Source organism: Microcebus murinus, chromosome 1 (assembly GCF_040939455.1).
Source record: "Microcebus murinus isolate Inina chromosome 1, M.murinus_Inina_mat1.0, whole genome shotgun sequence".
In the NCBI taxonomy this organism is placed as follows: domain Eukaryota; kingdom Metazoa; phylum Chordata; class Mammalia; order Primates; family Cheirogaleidae; genus Microcebus; species Microcebus murinus.
In genome coordinates, this window is record NC_134104.1 from 158,127,410 (window position 1) to 158,153,011 (window position 25,602).

The 25,602-nt window shown below is 42.5% G+C and overlaps 1 protein-coding gene across 4 annotated transcripts in view; it reads right to left on the bottom strand.

Moving 5' to 3' along the window:
• SFMBT1 (Scm like with four mbt domains 1) overlaps positions 1-23,196 on the bottom strand; it is a 165,745-nt gene extending 142,549 nt beyond the window's left edge. For 2 of the 4 annotated variants that reach the window (XM_076008476.1, XM_076008482.1), the window contains exon 1: positions 22,239-22,486. The gene's annotated coding sequence lies outside the window, so the exon portion shown is untranslated. Of the gene's footprint in view, positions 1-22,238; positions 22,493-22,871 lie in introns of those variants that run through there. The other 2 variants (XM_076008480.1, XM_012771581.3) reach the window with 2 other exon arrangements.
• Positions 23,197-25,602: the final 2,406 nt, after the last annotated feature.

Below are 25,602 nucleotides of genomic sequence, written 5' to 3' on the forward strand. Positions count from 1 at the left end.
AAGAATAAAATAAGTTTCAACAAAATAATCTTCCCAGATCGACCAGCACAATTAGAACATTAGTAAGCCATAAGGGCTAAATGGACGGCTGCTAAACTCTTGATTTATTAATAGTTCTAATTTCCCCCGCCTGACTGGCGCCACTACCACATAAGGCTGGTTGGCGAGAGTTTATAAGTATCAAGTACGCCAGTTTGTTATCAGCTTTTGACAACAGTGCACTGTGTTTCTATTGTAAGTGGAATTTGTGAATAGTTGCACAGCTCAACAGTACTTTTTAATTGCCTGCTTAACAGCCCATCATGTCAAAGACCAAAAGAATGCTGAAGGAAGAAAACAGATTTTTTAATGAGGATTGGGAATTGCAATATTATCTTATTTCTGCTAAAGATAAGATGATTTGCTTGCTTTGTAATACTGCAATATCAACATTAAAGAAATTCAGTGCTCATCAGCATTATAATACTCCTAAGGATCACAAATATTTTAAATTAGAAGGAAAGGTGCAAAAGGTTGTATTGCAGAAATTAAAAGATGAAAAGCAAAAGCAAAGACAATTCTTTCAAGCAGCAATAAGATCTAGAAATAGTGCCACTGAAGCAACCTATATTCAAGAAAAAAGGGAAGTCATTCAGTGATGTAGAAATTGTGAAAGAATGCACTGTCAAAGCTGCAGGATGCTTAGACCCTGATAACACTTCAAAGTACAAACAACTGCCTCTTTCAAGGAGAACCATAACTAATTGGCAACATGAATTAGCCTTTAACAGAACTTCATGCAATACTTCAAAAGGAATATATGTATTATTCAATCACTTTGGATGAACCAACAGATACTATAGACTCGGAACAGGTTTTATACTTTACTTGGGTCATAACAGAAGATTTTCTTTGCTATGAAGAATTACTAACTTTGAGCACTCTTGCAAACAGAACATGGGGAATAGATACCTTCAACAACTTTCAAGATAAATGTCATGAAGTGAGACTACATTTCTTAAATTTACTGAATTTACAGATGGTGCACCTTCCATGACAAGAAAACATGAAGGGTTTATCGCACAGATTTAAAAAAAAGTATTAACAGATCCAGGCCAGGCACGGTGGCTCACACCTATAATCCTATAACTCTGGGAGGCAGAGGCTGGAGAATGACTTTGAGGTCAGGAGTTTAAGACCAGCCAGGGCAACACAGCAAGACCCCGACTTCACAAAAAATAGAAAATATTAGCTGGGCATGGTGGTACATGCCTATAGTCCCAGCTACTCAAGAGGTTGAGGCAGGAGGATCACTTGAGCCCAGGAGTTTGAGGCTGTAGTACGCTACTGACACACCACTGCACTGTACCCAGGGCAACAGTGCCATACTATGTCTCAAAAAACATAAAAGTATTAACAGATCCAGATGCTCTTATTTCTTTTCATTGTATCACATCAGCAAAATCTCTGTGCTAAAGTTACTATTTTAAGTGACACTTTGCAACAAGTTAAAAGTATTGTCGGGGGGCGGGGGAAGGAATGGCAGGGGCGATATATGTAACTCTAACAATATTTGTACCCCTATAATATGATTTTAAAAAAGTATTGTTAACTATACAGGTGCAAATGAGACATGGCATTGTCAGTTTCCTAAGGCACTAAAGTTGAAAGATAAAGTGTGGATGTGCTATATCATTCTAAAGTGTGTTGGCTATCCCAGGAACAGGTGTTAACCAAAATTTTATCTCTGGGAGAAAATATATTTAAATTTTATGAAGAACAGAATCAGCAATGTGAATTATTGAAAGAAGAGTTGTATAGGAATGCAACATTTCTGTGGGATAGCATATCAAATCAAAACAACTTGAATATTTCTTTGCAAGGTAAAACTAAGTCTATATATGATAATGTGGCAAAAAATCCAAGCACTTTGAAAAAAGCTATCTTTTTTCAAAACACTTCCTCAAAAGGAAAATTAGGATGAACATTTTCCCGTTAGCAAAGGTCACTGACAAGCAGGATAATATATGAGAATCATTGAAGAAAAATACGCAGCTGTTACTGGCCGGGTGCAATGGCTCACACCTGTAATCCCAGCACTCGGGGAGGCTGAGGCAGGAAGATTGCTTGAGCTCAGAAGTTTGAGACCAGCCTGAGCAAGAGTGAGACCTTGTCTCCACTAAAAATAGAAAAATTAGCCAGGCATCACAGCGTGCACCTGTAGTCAGTCCTAGCTATTTGGGAGGCTGGGCATGAGGACTGCTTGAGCCCAGGAATTTGAGGTTGCAATGAGCTATGATGACGCCACTGCACTCTACTCAGAGTGACAGAGCCATACTCAGTCTGAATTAAAAAAAAGAATACACAACTGTTACAGACCTATTAATTGGAGAATACAATGAAAGGTTCACTGACTTTGAGAATCATAGCATCACATTCGAATTAGCATTTCTGCCTCACCTAGTTGGTATCACCAAGGCACTAAAGAACTACAGATGGAATTGAGCTCTCAGTAGATGACATTTTAAAGTCATTGTTTGATGCTAAGAAAGATCCGATTGAGCCGGGCGTGGTGGCTCATGCCTGTAATCCTAGCACTTTGGGAGGCTGAGGCGGGCGGATTGCTCAAGGTCAGGAGTTCGAAACCAGCCTGAGCGAGACCCCGTCTCTACCAAAAATAGAAATAAATTAATTGACCAACTAAAAATATATATACAAAAAATTAGCTGGGCATGGTGGCCCATGCCTGTAGTCCCAGCTACTCGGGAGGCTGAGGCAGTAGGATCGCTGGGTTGCTGTGAGCCAGGCTGACGCCACGGCACTCACTCTAGCCTGGGCAACAAAGTGAGACTCTGTCTCAAAAAAAAAAAAAAAAAAAAAAAAAAAAAAGAAAGATCCGATTGAAATATGGAAAAATAGCAATAGAATATCCATGCCTTTGGCAACACACCCAAAAAATGCTTTCTTGCTTTTCAATCACTTATTGCTATGGATCTACATTCTCCTACCTAACCCAAATCAAGACGTCCTTAAAGTCACAAATGACTGATACCCATCAACTGAAACTGTAAACCTCCATGCTGCAGCCAAATATTCATTTTTATTTATTTATTTTTTGAGACAGAGTCTCGCTCTGTTATCTGGGCTAGAGGGCCGTGGCATCAGCCTAGCTTACAGTAACCTCCAACTCCTGGGCTCAAGCAATCCTTCTGCCTCAGACTCCCGAGTAGCTGGGACTATAGGCATGCACCACCATGCCCGGCTAATTTTTCTATATATTTTTAGTTGGCCAATTAATTTCTTTCTATTTTTTTAGTAGAGACAGGGTCTCACTCTTGCTCAGGCTGGTTTCAAACTTCTGATCTTGAGCGATCCTCCTGCCTTGGCCTCCCAGAATGCTAGGATTACAGGCTTGAGCCACTGCGCCCGGCCTGCAGCCAAATATTCAAATGCTTTCCAACAAAAAGCAGACACAACAAATCACTAAAAGGTTAACTTTAAAATTAACAAATAGTTTTCATTTTTTGAAATTATTAAGCATTTAGTAGTTAGATTTTTACAAAATAATGTACATTTTTAAGTACATCTAATTGAAGTTTGTTGAATGTGGCCTTATTTGATTATAGCTAAATTAATGTGGCCTTTCAACATGGAAAGGTTCCCCACCCCTGTTCTAGACTCGCCCCTAAATCACAGGACTGAAATGTACATTTCCAAACCCTGTGGTCAGCTGTGCTCCCACTAGGTTTTGACAGCAACACTGGAAGGAATACAGGTTCCTGCTTGAAGGTGGCAAACTGCAACAGCATCAGTGGAAAGTGGAGATCTGTGGGCTCTGGTTTGTGGGTACCTTTTCCCTTTTATTCCTCTAGCCCTTCCTTTTGTAATCAGTTCCTAGAATTATATCTCCTTTTGATTGAAACACTAGGAGTGGTTTCCTGACTAGACACAAATAGCCCACCAAATTAAAAATTTATTTATATAATTCAAGAGCCAGGGTGGGTGAGGAACTATGCTATGAAATATTCATTCATTCAGCAAATTTTTATTGGCCGGGCATGGTGGCTCACACCTGTAATCCTAGCTCTCTGGGAGGCAGAGGTGGGCAGATTGCTCAAGGTCAGGAGTTCGAAACCAGCCTGAGCAAGAGTGAGACCCCCATCTCTACTCTAAATAGAAAGAAATTAATTGGCCAACTAATATATATAGAAAAATTAGCCGGGCATGGTGGTGCATGCCTGTAGTCCCAGCTACTTGGGAGGCTGAGGCAGAAGGACTGCTTGAGCCCAGGAGTTTGAGGTTGCTGTGAGCTAGGCTGATGGCACGGCACTCACTCTAGCCCGGGTAACAAAGTGAGACTCTGTTTCAAAAATAATAATAATAAAATAAATTAAATTAAAAAAAAAACAATAAAAAAACACAAATTTTTATTGAGCATCTACTATGGGGCCAGACCCTTTTCTAGGTACTGTAAATATAGTAGGAAACAACACAGATGAAAATCCTTGTCCTCAAGGAGCTTACATTCTAGCGTAGGGGAGAGAGGCAATATTCAGGATAAATAAAATACATAGTATGTAAGATAAGTGCTAAGGAGAAAAAAAATTAAGCAGGTGCCAGGATATGAAATGTTGGAGGAGGGTTGAAATTTTAGATATGAATGTCACTGAGGTGATTTCTGGGAAAAGACTCCAAGGAGGTAAGGGAGCTAGTCATGTTCTACAGGAAGAGCATTCCAGACAGAGGGAACATATTACGTGCAACAGCCCTAAAGAAGGAGCACATTCCTGCATGGCTAGAGTAGAAAATGAAGATGTCTGAGGAGTGGGCAGGCCAGGCCACTGGAGCCTTGTAGGCTACAATAAAGGATTTAGCTACTGCAGTAGATTATGAGCAGAGTACTGATATCACCTGACTTATCAACAGGGTCCTACTGTGTCAACAGTAGACTGTAGGGGGCCAGGGTAGAAGTAGGGGAAACAGCTTCTGCAATAATCCATATGAGACTGAATTATAGCTGGGACCAAAGAAGTAGCAGTGAGGATGCTGAGCAAATTATGAATATTTTTGAACTCCTATCTGATCCTTAAAAAATTAGGGGCTGGTCTCTGAATCTTGCTAGAATTCACACAACAAAAATTTCTAAGGGACTCCTACCGAGTATATAATGGCTTTAGTCAAAGATAATTAAATAATTGCAAATTAACATTCTGCAATAGTCAATATGGAGAAAAACTAATGTATACTGTTCTAGGGTTATAAAAATTTTAATATTTTATAAAAACATACCTATCAATTCAGATTTTTTTTTTTTTTTTTGGAGACAGAGTCTCGCTCTGTTGCCCAGGCTAGAGTGCCGTGGCGTCAGCCTAGCTCACAGCAACCTCAAACTCCTGGGCTCAAGCGAACCTTCTGCCTCAGCCTCCCAAGTAGCTGGGACTGCAGGCACATGCCACCATGCCTGGCTAATTTTTTCTATATATTTTTAGTTGGCCAATTAATTTCTATTTTTAGTAGATATGGGGTCTCACTCTTGCTCAGGCTGGTCTCGAACTCCTGACCTTGAGCAATCCATCCGCCTTGGCCTCCCAGAGTGCTAGGATTACAGGCGTGAGCCACCGCACCTGGCCCTCAATTCAGTTTTTATTAAACTTATCTAATTAAAGATAAAGTATTACTTTATTAACTATTTCTAAGAGTAAAAGTATTATATGTAAATTTTCTGAGAACCAAGGAGGAAATTTAGAACTACAAGGAATTTGGGAGTCTCATTCCCTTTATTTTTAGATCAAGGTAATAAAAACCAGATATAAATGAAGCCTGGTCCTTCTTCAAGCACCAAAACATATTTCAATACTGTAATGGAAATATTTTTGTAATATATTTTTACTCCTGTATCTTCTTAAAACAGAGACTCCTGAACACACTCTAACTTTTCCTTGATAACTATGGCCTCTCTAAAGAACAACTATACCCAGCCAAGGTATTATGCTGGGCTGTGCTAACTACTGCCTCCTTTATGTAGCCCTAACAAGCTCTACTCATCGTGCTCCTGGCTGATCTACAGAAGGTTGGAAAATAGTTTAAGAACTACACATCAGCTTTGGGTGCAGGAATTATAACAATTATTGCCAGCACTTAGAAATCAATTTTGTTTATTCTCAGTGTTGAGCTGTATTTCAAAGGGCTAAAATTGACCCCAAATGGATTGATGGATGGGTGACATATGTATAGTCCTTTAGAAAAAGTTCTACCTCAAAATGTAATTGATCACTTTTGAGAAAGCCTAAAGTTTTAAATTAATTAAAATTAATTTTCTGATAAAATATTAACACTATAAACATCAATGTATGAAAAAGCAAGGTGTTCCTCTTTGGGGGTGTGTTTTAAAAAAAAAAAAAAAAGAAAAAGCAAGGTGCTATGATAATGTTTATATATCAAACATCTTAAAAGTATAAACAGAAAAGTAAGAAGCTTTATAAAAGGGTACTTCATGTCTTATAAAACCTGCTACCCCACCAAAATTCTCCAGTAAGCTAACATAAACTAAATTTTGTGGTCCCTGTCCTACCATTCCAACAAAATCAGTTTAATTTTTAAAATTAATAAAAATGTTTTATTATATTATAAAGGGAAGATTCTAAAAACCACATAAAACCATAAATCAAAATAGCAAATAACTCACATATAAGCACTCAGGATAATAACTCTTCCTCAGCAATTACAAAGCAAATGGGGGGGCTCAATAGATAATATAAAGTAATAAAAATTGCGGGCCCATTTAGGACACACTGTAACTCTTGCCAAGCTGCATGTTCATGGCCACAAGTTAACAGAGTTTACCCTCCCTCCCCAGGTCCTGACAGCTGCTCACTCCAGTTCCAGGTGGGTCCCTGCCTAGAGATATAACCACCCAGAGATCTCTGTGGCTGGTTCCTTGCTGCTTCTCTAACACTACTCTCAAAAATGAAGAGATGGCAGAAACCTCACCAAAGTTAAATAATACCTTTAAAACGATATGGCACTAAAGATAAAGGCTTGGAAAAGAATTTTAGAAGGAAAAATCCAGGGTTATTTTAGGCCTATACTACACTAAAACTTGAAATATTTTAGCTTATTAGAATTTCTTACACTAATAATACCATATATAAGTATTCACAGATCACTAACTCCCTGGCCTTACTTACACAAAAATTGTTTCTCAAAACAATAATCCACGAAGATGTTAGCCCATTCCCACATGTCAGTCCAAATATCTGTCACAGTAGACACCTGATACCTTTTTGACAGCACTCCACCACAAGCTCTTCTGCAGCATGTCTTACTACAAGCCTCTGGAGGGCAGGAAACTTGGTTCAACTTTGCATTCCCTAAACCTCTCCCACCACTGATTCATGTCATAGCTATTAAGTGTTTGCTAAATGAATTTCTACAGTATCAGATCATGATTCCCGAATGAGAAAAAACAATTCAACTTTCTAACACAGAAATAACATTTCTGCCTCCAAGAGTACTGTCAATTTGACCAGAGAAATAAATTAGTGCCTGCCACCTGCCCTAGAGGTCAGTTACTTCTGCTGAGTCCCAGCGTGCACATGATCCACTCAGGCTGCAGCTGCCATTTTCAACAGCAATGGATGGAAGAATCAGGGAGGTCATTAAATCAGAGTGTAAACTTGTTAGGCATCATCCATAGGCAATTTGCTTACTCTTTAGTCCTTGAAATCCTGTGAAATTAAAACATGCCTTCAGGCCAGGCGCAGTGGCTCGTCCCTGTAATCCTAGCACTCTAGGAGGCTGAGGCAGGTGGATCGTTTGAGTTCAGGAGTTCCAGACCAGCCTGAGCAAGAGCAAGACTCCATCTCTATTAAAAATAGAAAGAAAATTCTAGCATTCCAGGAGGCCGAGGCAGGCGGATTGCTTGAGGTCAGGAGTTTGAAACCAGCCTGAGCAAGAGACCCCATCTCTACTATAAAAATAGAAAGAAATTAATTGACCAACTAATATACACAGAAAAAATTAGCTGGGCATGGTGGCGCATGCCTGTAGTCCCAGCTACTCGGGAGGCTGAGGCAAAAGGATCACAGCACTCTAGTCCAGGCAACAGAGTAAGACTCTGTCTCAAAAAAAAAAAATGCCTTCATGCCTTTTTTCACCTGTTCTTTAAACACTGAATGACTCAACTGCCCAGTTGCCCTGTTGTTTACACAGCCTTTCATAGTATACAAAGAACTTGATCAACCCTAATTGCCTGCTGATTTCTATTGTACTTCTTTTTCTCAGACCACTTCTTAAAGGCACCTTAGAGCTCCATAAACCTTGTGTTTTGACATCCAGTGTGATACTGTTTTTCTGCCTCAAGTCCAACTTTACAAGCTGTGTCCTTTTGTCTGTCTTCATGGGACAAAACTACTTGCTAGCCAGGCACAGTGGCACACACCTGTAGTCCCAGCTACTTGGGAGGCTGAGGCAAGAGGATTGCTGGAGCACAAGAATTCAAGGCTGTAGTGTGCCATGAAATTGTACCTGTGAAGAGCCACTGCACTCCAGCCTGGGCAACATAGTGACACCCATCTCTTCAAAAAAAAAAAAAAAAAAAAAAAGCCATGCATAGCAGCTCATGCCTGTAATCCTAGCACTTTAGGAGGCTGCAACAGGAGCTACACTTGAGGCCAGGAGTTTGCGACCAGCCTGGGCAACAGAATGAGACCCTCTCAAAAAAAAAAAAAAAAAAACCTACCTAAAACAAAAAAACTTACTTGCTGAAACACAATATAAACGGCAGAAAGAAGGCCAACCTGCAGCTCATGCACCCGCAAATAATAACAAGCTGTCATCAGCCACACTAGGGCAAAGGAAGTGGAGTTGCCCCACCCGACACCCACATAGAACCAGACTGCTGACTGCGTCTTTGTAATTACTACCACAAAAAGTAAAGCAAATGACTGGAGCTAATGCCCTTCAGTTTGATTTTTTACTAATGGAAATGCACTTGTCAATGATCTAAAGATGCACAGTTATCTTGGGAAAGTGATGTTATAAGTTAATATTTAAAAAATGAAGCTAAGTAAAGGCATTTTGCCATTGTAAAAACATTAATCAAAATACATACTTTAAGCACCAAAATATGACAAAACTCTGGCTTCTCATTTTTAAAAAAATCTGAGCAAGAGCAAGAGACCAGCTTGAGCAATAGTGAGACCCCCGTCTCTACTAAAAACAGAAAAATTAGCCGGGCATGGGGCCATGTTCCTATAATCCCAGCTACTCGGGAGGCTAAGGCAAGAGGATCTCTTGAGTCCAGGAGTTTGAGGTTACAGTGAGCTATGATGACACCACTGCACTCTACTCAGGGCAACAGAGTAAGACTCTGTCTTAAAAAAAAAAAAAAATTTTTTTAAATCCAAACATTCAGAACTAAACTATAATACTACAAAGGTCTCCAGAGTTAGAAAAACACAAATTTCTTAGATCACTTACAAGTTGGTAGTTAATTCATAGCTGCACTTAACATACATGTATTTGCCAGGCACTGTTCTCAATACCAGGGATACCATGGTGATCAAGACAGACAGTTCCTGCCTTCATGGAGTTTACAACAGTAAACACAAGCAATAATGCACTATTGTATTACCTATCTCTCCCACAAGGGACAATAAGGAAAAACATCCTTTAAGTAGGTACACATGTTTTAAATATTCTTTACAATGCTACTTTAAAGCATTTAATGATAAATTAAAATTAAAATGAGCTAAAAATAACAATATTTCATATAGTGTTAAGTGCCACTAAGAAATCCAACAAGTGGTGAGAAAGGAGTGCCAGGAGAGTAAGGATATTTAGGGAAGACTTCATCATTGAACTGAACCCTCCAGCATAAAAAGGAACTAAGTGTAACAAACTCATTGTACTTGGGAGGGACGGAAAACCCATGTGGCTGGAGTGTGGGAAATTGGTAGAAAGTGGGCAGGGAACGAGTCACAAAAGGTATTGTAGGCCACACAAGGAGTTTGGATTTTATTCTATTATGGAAAGCCAATGGCAGACTCTAAGCCTGGGAATGACAAGATCAGATCTGATTAAACATAATCATTTCTTCTTTAGAGCATAATATATTTTCAAGTAGAAATAACATTATAAATGGTGTTACTGCAGTATTGCTCTGTGCCTTCATTCAGCTACAATCTATCTAGTGTCTACACTGCATGCAAAGTACTGATAAGGAATAAAAAGGGTCTCTGACCTTAAACTCACAGTCTGGTAGAGATGAGTAACAATGAACAAATAGTTATAATTACAATATTTATAAGAGTGGAATATGTAACACCAGGATAAAGGGTGGTTAATCCAGCCTGAGAGAGTCCAGAAAAGAAGACTTCACAGAAGCCCTGGGTCTTATGGGACAAGCAGGGATTTCTTTAGTGGAGCATTCCTCAAAGTGCTACACCCAAGCCAGTGGTAAGATACAAGAAAAGTTTGAGCTGGCAAAGACTCCTCCTTTTAAAATATTCATATATGATTGTTACAGTGGAATGGGGAAAACAAGAGTTAATATGTAAAACTTGTAACTGTAACTTCACAGGTATTACTGCTTAGAACAGTAATTAAGAACCTTGATAATTTAGTTTTTGCACAACACTGAAAATGCAGTAGTCTAGGCCAGGCGCGGTGGCTCACACCTGTAATCCTAGCACTCTGGGTGGCCAAGGCGGGCAGATTGCTCGATGTCAGGAGTTCGAAACCAGCCTGAGCAAGAGCAAGATCCCGTCTCTACTATAAATAGAAAGAAATTAATTGGCCAACTAAGAATACATCGAAAAAATTAGCTGGGCATAGTGGCACATGCCTGTAGTCCCAGCTACTCGGGAGGCTGAGGCAGGAGGATCACTTGAGCCCAGGAGTGTGAGGTTGCTGTGAGCCAGGCTGACGCCACAGCACTCACTCTAGCCTGGGCAACAAAGAGAGACTGTCTTAAAAAAAAAAAAAAAAACACATGCAATAGTCTGTCATTTCAACAAGTGACACTGTACTCTATTCAGGATATGTGTGTGTGTGTGTGTGTGTGTGTTATATCCATTGTGAATTGGGGTTAAGAACTTACTTTTTCATAAGTTTTTTTTTTTTTTCATAATGTTTTGTTTTTGTTGTCCATGCAACACTGACATTTTGGGAGTGCTGCCTTAGTAGAAGAACACTAGGTAGAGGGAACATCTGTAGGAAAGGACTTGCAGGCTGGAGTGGAGGCTGTGCAAGAGAGGCATGAGCTGGAAGAGGGGACTAGGCACAAGGTCTCCAAGGATTTCGCATGCCTTCCTGAGGAGTTTGGACTTTATCCTGTTAGTTATGAGACTTTATGTGATAAAATCAGGTTTATTTAAAAAGCTATACTGGGCCACAGTGTGTTGGATAGATTGGACAGTAGGAGAGATGGGGCAAAAAACAAGGTTTATATTTTTCACTGCAAATATATAAAGTTTTAGTTTTATTATGAGTTGAAAAAAATCTGCTATATACACTGGTAAATAAAACAAAAACAGTAAAACTAGGCTGGGCACAGTGGCTCATGCCTGTAATCCTAGCACTCTGGGAGGCCGAGGCGGGAGGATCGCTCAAGGTCAGGAGTTCAAAACCACCCTGAGCAAGAGTGAGACCCCGTCTCTACTTAAAATAGAAAGAAATTAATTGGCCAACTAAGAATACATCAAAAAAATTAGCCGGGCATGGTGGCGCATGCCTGTAGTCCCAGCTACTTGGGAGGCTGAGGCAGGAGGATCACTTGAGCCCAGGAGTTGGAGGTTGCTGTGAGCTAGGCTGATGCCACGGTACTCTAGCCAGAGCAACACAGTGAGACTCTGTCTCAGAAAAAAAAAACAAAACAAAAAAAACAGTAAAACTAAAAACTAAGTTTATCTTGAATGTTCATGTTGATAGAAATGCAGCTTTAAAGAGAGAAAGATATCCACATGCATCTAAGAAAATAAAACATAAAAAAGTAAAGAGAAAAAGAGTCAATAGAGACTAACATAAGTTTTGAAAGGAGCTCTTCAGCATTTCTGAAGGTTTCAGCATTTGATGGAGCTGGCTCTTTTTAAAACCTAGTTTTACTTTCCAAAGTGGCTTTCCTTTTCCCTGGCAAGATTCATCACCGCCATTAATTTTATGTTATCAGTCATAATCAAAATAAAAATTTCCAAAGGAAAACCGATGGGAAATAAGTGGGGTACAGGATAAAGTGGTTTTCAAACATGCGGCATGCCCTCAAGGGCAGTACTGTCAGCAACTCCAGGGAGCTCTACTTACAGAGAATCCATGGGAAAGGATGCCCCAAAAGCCAGTTGCTGGACTGCCTCAGAGGAGAAGAAAGAAGCACAGGAAGCCCAGCAGGCAGGACAAAATGCTGGCCCTTGGCTGGGGCAGTGGCTCATGCCTGTAATCCTAGCACTCTGGGAGGCTAAGGCAGGAGGACCACTTGAGCCCAGAAGTTTGAGGTTACAGCGAGCTATGATAAAGCCACGGCACTCTAGCATGGGCGACAGAGAGAGACTCTATCAAAAAAAAAAAAAAAAAAAGATGCTGGCCCTTCACCCTGCTTGTACCAGAACTCTAGTTTGTTTTACACATTGGGCTTCCTAGGAAGATTTCATTTGAACTGAGGGTTCCACAGCTTTAAAAATGTTTGAAAACCAAGGAATCAGAACTGTACATCCTCAAGTCAGAGACTGGTATTAATAATTAAAGAATAAGACCCTGAGTTCCACAGGAAAGCTGCCAGCGGAAAAAACAAAATACCACCACTGAGGAGGAATGGTCTGCCTCAACAGGGGGATCTGTGGCCACTGACAACCACTCAGAAGGAGATCCTGAATTCAGAGTAGTATGCATCCAGGAGTAGAGAGAGGCAGTGGCTGGAAGGCTGTTGGGTGGCTTATGGAGCAGAGGCCCCAGAAGGGCAACCAGAATTGGCTAGAGAACAAATGAAGGATTAGACAATGGGTCCAGACCTGAAAGGGTTGAACTCTGGGAGAAAATGAAGGTCACAACAAAGTCAAAGACAATGCATAGGGAGAATAGCGAAGCCTCTTGAGTAGGCTATAGGAAAAGAACTCCACACAGAAACTAAGATTTCACTGGTCAACTGTTCCTGGAAAGAGCTACTTTCAGACAAAGTTAACAGAAAGCCAAAACAGGGGTAAAAGTCAATGGTCAGGGGAGGTGGTGGGGGTGAGGAACAGGGTCTTCAGAGCCCTGCGGTGCTTTAAGGCCCTGGGTCTGGCTTTAAGAATCACGGAGGCTTCCTCAAGCACTTGCTACAATAGAAGGGAGACTATCCCTAGAAGGAGAGACCAGAAGAGCCTACCTCAGCCCTCCACTTCCTGTGTCACAGCCATTCCTGGTAACAGGGTCTGGAAACAGAGAGAACCATTGAAAAGCTTCTCTCAATTGACCCATGAGCCCCTGTGCGTGTTTACAGGAAAACTGAGTGCCAATGATCCCTGGGAGATCTAAGCCTGTTTCCCAATTTGTGTACAGTGTTACCTGTATTAACAATAATAAAAACTATGTATATTTTAAGTACAATTATAACTCATGATTGAGAAATGGAAAACTACTTTTTTTTTTTTAATTTTTTTTTTTTTGAGACAGAGTCTCACTTTGTTGTCCAGGCTAGAGTGAGTGCCGTGGCGTCAGCCTAGCTCACAGCAACCTCAAACTCCTGGGCTCGAGTGATCCTTCTGCCTCAGCCTCCCGAGTAGCTGGGACTACAGGCATGCGCCGCTATGCCCGGCTAATTTTTTTTTATATATATATATATATCAGTTGGCCAATTAATTTCTTTCTGTTTATAGTAGAGACGGGGTCTCGCTCTTGCTCAGGCTGGTTTTGAACTCCTGACCTTGAGCAATCCGCCCGCCTCGGCCTCCCAAGAGCTAGGATTACAGGCGTGAGCCACAGCGCCCGGCCTGGAAAACTACTTTTAAAAGAGATATAATGGGCCATGCACGGTGGCTCATGCCTGTAATCCTAGCACTCTGGATGCCCAGGTGGGAGGATCATTTGAACTCAGGAGTTTGAGGTCAGCCTGAGCAAGAGTGAGACCCTGTCTCTACTAAAAATAGAAAGAAATTAGCTGGACAATTAAAAATATATAGAAAAAATTAGGGGGAGGGGGAAAAAATTAATTGGGCATGGTGGTACATGCCTATAGTCCCAGCTACTCAGGAGGCTGAGGCAGATGGATTGCTTGAGCCCAGGAGTTTGAGGTTGCTGAGAGCTAGGCTGATGCCACGGCACTCACTCTAGCCTGGGCAACAAAGCGAGACTCTGTCTCAAAAAAAAAAAAAAAAAAGGAGATATATAAGGATGTAGAAGGGCAGAGAAACAAAGAAACAAAGAGAAATAAAATGTAAATAATAAATATTAATTACAATAAGAGGTCAAAGGGTTCAGATACTTTAATATATCATAAACAACTATAACAACACATCCAAAGTTTCTCAAGTTTCTAGCTTTAGCAAGACCACTGAACCCTGAACATTTTGCTCAACAATAAAAATGAAAACCAATCAAAAGGACGACATATTCCAAGAACACCTACTTATTAATTTTTTTTTTAGATTAAAAATGTCAGATGAATACTTATTAATTTTTTTAAAAGAAACCATGTCTCTTCTAACAATTTACTCACAAACTCCAACTAGTATTTTTACAATTAACAATGTCACTCTCGTATATAAACTGGACTCTTCAAAATATTTAACTGATGATTCAAAAGTACGAATGATACACAATGGGGATAGAAAAATATACAGCAAATTGGTATTCACAGATCAACACTTAAGTGGACATATAGGAATAACATTTATCGGGTGTCGGGCGAGTCGGATGGGGAGGTAGGGCATGGGCGATATACGTAAACTTAACATTTATATACGTAACCTTAACCCCCATAATATGCTGAAATAAAAAAAGAAAAATATAAAAGAGTTGCTCCAGGCTGGGCCTCTAATCCTAGCACTTTGGGATGCCAAGGCGGGAAGACTGCTTGAGGCAAGGAATTTGGGACCAGCCTGGGCAACATAGGGAGACCCAGACTTCACAAAATATAAAAAATATTAGCTGGGCATGGTGTCACTTGCCTATAGTCCCAGCTACTCAGGAGGGTGAGGCAGGAGGATAGCTTGAGCCCAGGAGTTCGAGGCTGACTGCACCATGGCACTCCAGCCTGGGCAACAGAGTGAGACCCTGTCTCTAAAAAAAACTCAAAAAACAAAAATGAGTTGCTCCATACTGCCCTATTAGACAAAAGCATGCCATAGAAACTAATACTTTCAGAAATGCCTTACTAATTTGAGGAAACAACTAACCATTCTGATTTTCTTAAAAATTAAACAGTAACTTAAGGCATAATAAAAACCAGGCTTCATGACATTCACTGTCATTTCTTCAGTAGTTCCAAGAAAGACAGTCAAAAGCACCCATGTCATGAAGAGAAAAGAGTGATTAAGAAATGTTTTAAGGTGCCTGCCATCCCCTGGTAAACAGAATTCAGGAAACTCATCCCGTGTTTACTAAACTAATACAACCATTAAAAATAATAATAAAAGAAAAACAATTTATACCTCTTTAGCCATTCTGGAAATATATAATTGCTCAACTCTATAATCCTTAATTCTGTCAAATCTGCCTTCTCTCCATCTATGACTGGGCATGGGCATCTGTATTTCATAAATACATAATTAAAGTAATATAATAAATCAAAAATACAAAGCATTAATTATGTGATATCATTATTATATGAGCCTCATTAGACACTCACTAGCTTTCTATCAATACAAAAATGAGAGTGAAATGTGGCAGAACCTCAACTAACTGGAACAATTAGGGAATGAGTCATTGATAATCATGCCTTTCAGATAGCTGAAGACTTATTTACAAATTTGAACACATAAGCTGTTTTTGGTTAACTCTTCTGGATAGCATGCTTTCTTCAGGCCAACATGAACATCAGCGATCACACGGTAAGATGGCATCCCGACACCCACAAGGCTCTGTCCCTACCCAATGTGACCCCAGACTCTAGAGACCTTTGTTATACTTTTCCTATCTTCCATTCTGTCGTCATGTTCTCTCTCTCTTTCACTCTAATAACCAAGTGTGTCCAAACTGCATCTAAGGACAAGGTACCTGGTTCTCATAGCTCTTGTGGGCACTTAGAGTTCTTCCAAAGGAAGTAAACAAGTCCTAGTATACAAGGTTCTGTGATTTCTATTTTACCTACTGTGGAAATCTTTTAAAAATTTCCTCTGGCTGGACATGGTGGCTCACACCTGTAATCTTAGCACTCTGGGGGGCCAAGGCGGTGGATTGCTCAAGGTCAGCGAGACCCCATCTCTACTATAAATAGAAATAAATTAATTGGCCAGCAAATATATATAGAAAAAAATTAGCCGGGCATGGTGGCACATGCCTGTAGTCCCAGCTACTCGGGAGGCTGAGGCAGGAGGATCGCTTGAGCCCAGGAGTGTGAGGTTGCTGTGAGCTAGGCTGACGCCACGGCACTCACTCAAGCCTGGGCAACAAAGCGAGACTCTGTCTCAAAAAAAATTAAAAAATTTACTTCCTCAAAAAAAAAAAAAAAAAATTCTGACACATGCCACAACATGGGTGAACCCTGAAGACATTATTCTACGTGAAATAAGGCAGTCACAAAGGGACAAATACTGTATGGTTCCACTTATATGAGACACTAGAGTAGTCAAAATCATAGAGACAGAAATTAGAATGGCAGTTGTCAGGAATGGGAGGAGGGGAGATGGGAGTAACTGTTTCATAGTACATACTTTCAGTTTAGGAAGATGTAAAAAGTTCTAGGGATAGGCGGTAGTAATGGTTGCCAACAATGTGAATATACCTAATGCCACTGAACTATACACTTAAAAATGGTTAAAATGGTAAAGTTCATGTGATATATATCATGCGACTCAATAATAAACATTTTTTAAAATAGTAAAAATTTACTTCCTCGTTATTTACCATGTTCTAGACAGGGGATATGTTAAGTGCATCTGTGTGATCATCATCTAACCTCTCCAAGGTTATTTTATGACATGAGTAAAAATGAGCCAAAACGGTATCTTAAAATTATGATTTCAAATTACTACATACCATTTTTAACATGGAAAAAGCATGTTCTATAGACAATGATTCATAAGAAAGAACACTAGCAAAAACTTACAGACAGAAACACAGTCTAGTCCAAGTAGCAAATTGATGTGAAAAAGAATGAAAAACCAGTGGCAACTCACACACAGCCTTACCACTGAGCAAATATTCCACAGTAGCCACCTCAAATACTTTTTTAAAAAATCCTTCAGGGTATAAAAAAATAATAATTTGGAATTCAAACCAAAGCACTTCTTGGTTAACACTTCAAGTTGAATATCAGCAAGAAAAGCTCTTGAGGCATTTTAGTAATTGCTAAATTTCTCATCCCATCTATACTGTCATTCTAAATATGTGACTGTCCCACACTTTCGGCTGCCAACAAACCACCCTCCATCTTTCATCTAAGATCCTCTCCAAACACCATCTCAGACCAGAACCCAACTTTCCCAGACAAAGCAGATACTCTCAACTACCTTATCTGCCCCAAATCAGTTTAGTAATTAACCTTTCTCTAGACTAAGCAAAAACGCCAAAAAGGAACCAATGCATGTAGCACTGTACACCAAGTTAGCAATGTGACCTTATAGCCTCTCCCTGCACAGTAAAGTGACTGGCTCACTGAAATTTATTGAACTATCAAACCACAAAGTTCGACAGGGATTTAATATCATTTAACACAATACATAGACTATATTTGTTTGTTTTTAAATAACAACCTTGAGTGATCACCTATAGACAAAGAGAGCTGAATAAGGTTATAAACATCCTTTTGAATAATACAAAGAATAATTATATGCAAATCTTTAAATGTCTCTGAGTTATAGGAAAAGGTTTATAATCAAGCTTCTTAAAAATTCTGCAAAGCATAATTTTTATTCTAATATTTCTTTGCTCTTATCCTTCCTCCCACTTCTGAAATTTTAAATATGAATTTGCAATGACTGACCACATCCTTTCTCTTTTAAATAATTTTCCAATGGAGCTAATATCACTTGAAGAATGGTAGAGTTCTATCAAAATCCAACTCCCCAAAGTCTAATGGTTCAAAATCTCAAAGGTAACCAAAATCCCCAAAGACTTTCGTCCAATTTAACAACTACGTATATAAATATTATTTTCAAATACAAAACACCCCAGTTAAATAACAAATGTTATATACTGACAGAAAAATACCCTGCCATAAGATATCTGTACCATTTACTGATTACATGTTCTTTTATTCTCATTTAAATTATTCTGAAATACTAGTTATCCTATCAGTCAAATAAATGCAAAATAAAGTTTGGGGAAGTTATTAGAAAAATTTTAATATTAAAAATATTTAGCATTTATTTATTTATTTATTTTCTAAGACAGAGTCTCACTTTGTAGCCCAGGCTAGAGTGAGTACCGTGCGTGGCTCATAGCAACCTCAAACTCCTAGGCTCAAGCAATCCTACTGCCTCAGCCTCCCAAGTAGCTGGGACTATAGGCATGCGCCACCATGCCCGGCTAATTTTTTCTATATATATTAGCTGGCCAATTAATTTCTTTCTATTTATAGTAGAGACGGGTCTCGTTCTTGCTCAGGTTGATTTCGAACTCCTGAGCTCAAACGATCCGCCTGCCTCAGCCTCCCAGACAGCTAGGATTACAGGCGTGAGCTACTGCGCCCAGCCAATATTTAGCATTTAAAATACCTGTCTAAATAATGGTCTTCTGCTTTTTGGGTGTATTTATTTATTTAATGTGACCATAACACAAAGTCATAATATAAAGCCAATGAAGTATGGACAGTTCACCTTTTTCTATAGATTTTAGAGTCAAATAATATCTGCTTCTATACCAACATTCCATACCTAAGCCCAGTCTAGTTACGACTGTAAAAGCATAAGTACCCTAAAAAGCAGTAAAGATAATGGACAGGCAAAGCATTTTTAAAGAGAAAAAGAGTTTGTAAAGAAACAAATATAAAAAAGAGGAAATTCCCTTTCATGTGTATTCTGTTTCTCATTTTCTATCTCTTTAGTTGCATCTCTTAAGATTTAATAAATTTAAACGACCTGATAATGCAAAAGCCAAGAAACCTAAAAAGAGCCACACAAAGAAACAGCAGATCAGTAATAGCTAAATCATCACTTATTCTCTTAACTAATGAGACTAGGAATCTTGAATGGAGCAACCAATTCCAGCTTAGTTGCCAGACAGTTGCCAGAAAGACAGAATTATTCAGTGAAATAATTTCACAAAAGAAAACCTTTGAACTTTGTGGACTATCCCCCATACATCCCTACCAGAGACCTTAGAACATTCCCAACTTTTATCACACAGATGTCCTTGTGGTAAAAAATACAGGCCTTTGTTAGGAACTAACAAAATAAGGATTCACTTAACATCTAACTTGTCCCTTTTACCTACAGAAACAAGAAAGGGCACAAGTATATATTAAAAGACATTAGGAAAGGATAAGCAAATTGCTGCAGTACTTGCTTCAGTGAAGAATACAAAAAAATCCACCTTCCTAGATAGAGGTGTATTATAAAAAGGTATCTTCATCATGCTGAGATAAAAAAAAGAAATCACACCTGACATAATTTTTGGTTACCTTTTGTTTTTGCTTCCATAGTTAAGAGTTTTAATGATTTGATAAACCAGTTGACACATCTTGCATATATAAATCAAGTTAATTGCTATCATTTAAAAGATCATTAAACCTTTATACCCACATTCTTAATTCACTAAACTTTAAAAAATCAATTTTCATTCAATTTTCTCAGCAAAGTCTAGGCTTTAAGGAACTGATTTGTTGGGGTAAATTTGTGATTCACCCTCCAAACCTACTGTATACAAATATATCTGTATTTCAAAAATGGGAAGTAACAGATTAATACCACACCTGTGAACATAAAGACTCCCGAGAACTACAAATCCAAACCTGCAGCTGAAAAGAGACCTTCTGACTAAGAAGTCTCTCAGGTTAGAATTTTAAGTTAGTCTAGATAGTAAAAACCCTAAGAATTGTCATAATGCATAGAGTCATAGATAAAATGTTTACATACCTGCAGTCCTTCAGTTTAATTATTCATATTGTCCCCTTTCATGGTCAAAAGGGTCCTGTTTTGAGGCAAAACTCATCTGTGGCAACGGAAGTCAGAACAGTGGTTGCCTTGTGGGGGGGGAAGTGGGGGTGTTTACTGAATGAGAGGGATCCAAAGGGAGTCTTGGCAAGGCCACCTGAAAACATTCTATACCTTGATAACGTGATTATCAGGGCACGTATGCATGTAAAAAGTTGCTGGTTGTACTCTTAACATCTAACTGCAAGTTACACATCAATAAAAAATAAATATTTTTAAGCACACTGAAATACATTCTTTAATGTTTTTGTTCAAATAACTTACATTAAATCATTCTGGATATAGCTACCAAGAGTTTTTTTCCCAAATGCTTTTTAATAAAGATGCACACTGTGAGCACTTAAATGTAGAACCTTTCAAAATATGGACTGTGATTTTTGACAAGCTTTCATTTTTAAAAAGTCACCCAATTTTAGAACTGAAAGCTCACAGAAAGATGATCTATTTATCCTAATTTTACAAATAAGAAAAATCAAACCTTACCCACAAAGGGTAAGAAACATACCCAAGATAAGGGAGCTAGTCAATGACAATGGTAGTAACAGAACTGTTTCCTGATCTCCCGCCACTCCCGTTTCCACCAGGCCGTTACTTTTCTGGCACTGCAAACAAACCTGAACTCTGAATCTACCTGTGGCCTAGAAGGATTCACCAAATGTCTCAAAACAACAGTTAACAGGCCCCAAAGTGTACGCAAGAAGACGCATTCATGTTTCTTCATCCTCTCAAGACGCTGGCAAATTAAAGATCACATTTTATGTCAAATACGTAAAATATGACATCTTCAAAATGTGCTTTAAGGGAAGTCATACGCAGGGATTGCCAAAATCCATCTTGCTACCTTTCAAATCTCCTTGATGGTTACTTGGTTCTCAAAAACAGATCGCTGCTAAGTAGGACTTACAAAACATCACTTTGGGCCACTAGCCGGCACTGCTTTGAGTGACCTGCTGGGAATACCCCCGACAAATAAAACCCAGTCTTCTGACCGAAGCGTCCCACCCCACTTCTTGAGCGTGACACGATCCGGAGACGACCTGTGCTTGATGGCTTAGTTTTAGACCCCACGTGAACAGCTGACATCTTGTGAAAAACTTAACATACACCCTTTCCGCGGGAATTTCTCTTCTCGCAGGGAGCTTCTGCTCCGCAGAGCAGGCCTTGCTTCCCAGGACGCAGCTCGCCTCTCCACCATCTCTTTTTCAGCCTCCAAAATCAGACTTTAAGAAGAGAAATCGAAACGGCCACGGACCTCCCGAGTGGCAGGTCTGGACCCTGACCAGGTCCGCGGGGTCGGGCAGCGGTTCCCGCGGAGCCGTGGCGCCGGGGAGGCCCATTCGCTCCACAGCGGAGGCCCGAAGCAACCGGTTGCGGCTGCAGCCAAATGCCCCGCACCGCGCGGCGGCCGCCTCGGCCCTCCGAAGTTCGAAGGGCCGCGCGCCCAGCCCCAGCTGCGGGTTCGCGCCCCGCCCGGAGCGAGCCCGGGGGGCGGGTCCGCGGGGCTCGGCGGGCGGGAGCGCGGGGCGCGCGCGGGGAGGGGCGCGCAGCGGGCCCAGTGCGCCGGGGAACTTGGGCGCCCGCCACTGCCGCCGCCCGGCCACTTTCCTTTCACGCCTCCCGCGGGCTGACGCGCGCCGCGCCGCCGGCTAGGGGCTGACGGCCGCCGCCGCCGCCGCTCCCCGCCGCCGCAGGGCGCCCAGGCGCACCCCTGCAGCCCGGCCGGCCGGCGCGCGGAGCCGCGCGAGGCCGCGCGCGGGCGCCGCGCTCCCCCCGCCCCGCCCCCGCCCCAACGTGCCGCCGCCGCCCGTTGGCGCCTCAGCCCGCGCGCCCGCCGCCCGCCGGCTCCCGGCGGTTTTCCGTCGGCAAAGTTGCGCGGCCGCTCCAAAGGGGGCGCCGTGCGGTCCCCCGCCCCGCCGCCGACGCCGCCCCTTCAGGCCGCCGCGCGGGAAGGCCCAGCCGGCGGCCCCGCTTTTTTACCTGCCGGGAGTTTTCGCGCGCGCGCTCGCTGAATCGCTCGCTTTCCCTCTCTCGCGCTCGTTTTCTTCCTTTCGTTCCTTCTTTTCTCTCCCCCGCGCGGGCGCTTTTCCCCCGCGCCGCCCGCGCTCGCCCGCTCGCGCCCTCCTTCCTGCTGGGTTCGGCGGAGCGGGCGGCCGGCAGCTCTCCCCGCCCCCCTCCACCCGCGCTCCGGCGGAGGCGGCGGCGGCGCTCCGCGCTCCGACTCATTCCAATATGGCACGGGCGCAGGGCGCATGCGCCCGCGCCCCCCCAGCTCCGCGGTCCTCCCGGCAGCCCGCGCCCCTCGCGCCGCGCGGAGCCCCGGGTCCTGCCGGCCGGGGCGGGCCGGGCGTCTGCCCGCCGGGCCGGGCCGCGCGAGAGGCGAGGCGGCCGCGGAGCGGTGTGCCGGGCTCCAGCGCCGCCGGCGACCCACGTCCCGGCCGGCACCTCGGCGCGGACGCCCCCGAGGCCGTGGCGCAGGGCACGCGGCGGCGCCTCGGCCCCGACGGCGTTGTGGCCCCGTCGGAACGGCTTGGAGCGGGAGGTGCGCCCTCGGGGACGCAGCGTGCGCGCCGGCCCTGCTCGGACGCGGGAGCGAAGCGGCCCGCGCCTCACCTCGGCTGTCGGCCCTACGGCGAGGAACCCGCTGGTGCCCCGGGTCCGACCGCGCCCGCCCGAGGCGAAGCGTGCCGCTGGTGCCCGCCGGACTCGATGGCGCGAGCGGACGCAGCGGCCGCGGGTCCAGAAGTGCGCGTGCAGCTGCTGGAGGGGCTGCGCCCCCGTTGGGGGCCGGGCGCGTCCCTTGAGACCTGGAAGGGCACCCAAGTGCCCCTGCCTGCGAAGTCCGATCCGGGCCGTGCGGCGTCCCCGCGGGCTCCAGGCTTCCGCAGGAGGCGCCCTGTAAATCCTAGTTTCCCGGCAGCTGGGGCCCTGGGAGGGGCCCTGGACGGCGGCCGGGTTTGGGCGAGAGCGCCCGGAGCCCGGGGCAGGATCGGGAGCTCGGGGTGGCCGCGAGGCGGCCCCTCAGCCGCACCTGACGGTCACGGCCCGACCTCGCCCCTGAGCGCAGGCGCCCGTGGGACACACACCCCCGACCTGCTCCGGAAAGTTCCCTGCGGAAAGGAGTCCCCGCCACGCTGGGGCTCGGAGTGCCCGACCAGACGCCGGGCCCTGGAAGGAGGTCCGGCGCTGGGCGCGGTGGCTCCGCGTTTTAGCGGGAGGAGGCGCCTCCACCGCCAGAAGGTGGTCTAGGGCACCCACAAAGTGCCAGACTCGGCTCAGGCCATCTCCCGCAGACCTCAGCCGCCCGGGGAAGTACTGCCCGAGTTTATAGAAAACTTGCTCAAAGTCACGCTGCTGGCTGGGTATGAGTCCAGAATTATTTTAGCACCACTGCAAAGACAATGACAACCAGAGAGAAAGAAAAATGTAAAAAGAATAAAGTATCCATGTTATTACTACAGAATGCAACTTTTCACACATAAAACCTTCTACATATATCCATGTCTTTACATAGTTGCACCCACACATTTTCTTTTGTTTGCTACATTCACTAAAATTTTCTTTTATTCACATGATTCGTTTTTAAGGTGTGCAGATATCCCTGTCCATTCACTCAGGCCCTGATACGGTATATTTTGGGTCTTCACAGTTGTTTGCTAACATATCCTTGAATTCTGCACTTGGGACGAATTCCTGGGAGTGAAAAGACTCCCAGGTGGAAGGCTGTGAATTGCCGGGTGGTCTTTCCTTAAGGCGTCATATTTTCCCAAAGAGCTGCCCCAATTATTCTACCGCCTCCAAGGAACAAGTGTAAGGAGTTTAATGCACATTTCTAAGCGCTGAGTGCAGTCCTACCTCCCGCCCCCACTTTAATAGTGTCTGTTGCTAGTTCAAGGTTACTTTACTTAGCATTTCTTGGATGACTAAACATTCAAAAATGAATGTTTTTCTATGCATTTACTATCTGCATTCCCCATTCTGTGAATGATCTGTTCACATCCATTCATCTGTTGGGAACTTGAACCTCTTTTCATTTTGAACAAGCATTTTTAATATTACGGATATTGCTCCTTTGTCATCATTGATGCAAATATTTTCCGGCTCTAGCCTGTTGTTCTTTTTCGTTTTATTCTAATGTTCAATCTGTCATTCTAGCTAGTCCTTTGTGATTTTCATTGCTTCAATTCTGACAAAGTGAGCTTTCTTCCACCCATCTCAGTCTTTCTGCTAGTTTTTGTACAATTTCACTTCATATTTAATTCTTTGATGACTGTCCCAATTTTATGTTGCTTTATTTATTTTGGAGTAAAATATCTATTTAACTATGCCACCATCACCAGTTAATGCAGTCAACATATATTAAATAATTTGTCCCTTATCTTTTGTTAGTAAAACTTTTTATGCTAGGGTTTTGGTTTTGGTTAGTGTATTTCTGAATTCTCCATTCTTTCTGTAGACATTGGTTTGAGTAAATACCACATAAATCTAAATATTGGTTCTTTGAAATAGGATATAACATCTGACAAGATTTGATTCTCCCTCCTGGGGTCTTCTTTTTTCAGAATCCACACTGGTTTATGTGTCTGTACACATTCCAGGATAACCATCTAAGGGTTAAGAGCACTGGCTTGGAGGATGGACCATCCAGGTTTAAGACTTAGCAGCCCTTTGGCCAGATGAGGTGGCTCACGCCTGTAATCCTAGTACTCTGAGAGGCCGAGGAGGGCAGATCCCTCAAGGTCAGGAGTTCAAAACCAGCCTGAGCAAGTGCGAGACCCCATCTCTACCATAAATAGAAATAGAAATTAATTGGCCAACTAAAAAAATAGAAAAATTAGCCAGGCATGGTGGCACATGCCTGTAGTCCCAGCTACTCGGGAGGCTGAGGCAGGAGGATCGCTTGAGCCCAGGAGTGTGAGGTTGCTGTGAGCTAGGCTGATGCCACGGCACTCACTCCAGCCTGGGCAACAAAGTGAGACTCTGTCTCAAAAATAAATAAGTAAATAAATAAAGATTTAAAAAGACTTAGCAGCCCTGTGACTTTGGCAAGTTACTTATTCCCTCTAGGCCGCAGGGGTGTGGTCTATAAAGTGAGGAAGAGAATAGCACCTGCTTCACAAGCTCAATGTCTAGTACACGGTAAATGCTTAGTAAATGTTAGCTATTGTTGTTAATAGTATTTTTAGTTCCAAAGAAATATTGAGATTTTCCATTGAGTTGCATTGAACCTAGGAATTAGTTTAAACAGATCAAATATTCTATAACATTTTATTTCCCAACCAGGATGTGTGCTATTTTCCCATTTATTCAACTACTGTAAAACTCTCAGAAGCCAGTCTCTTTT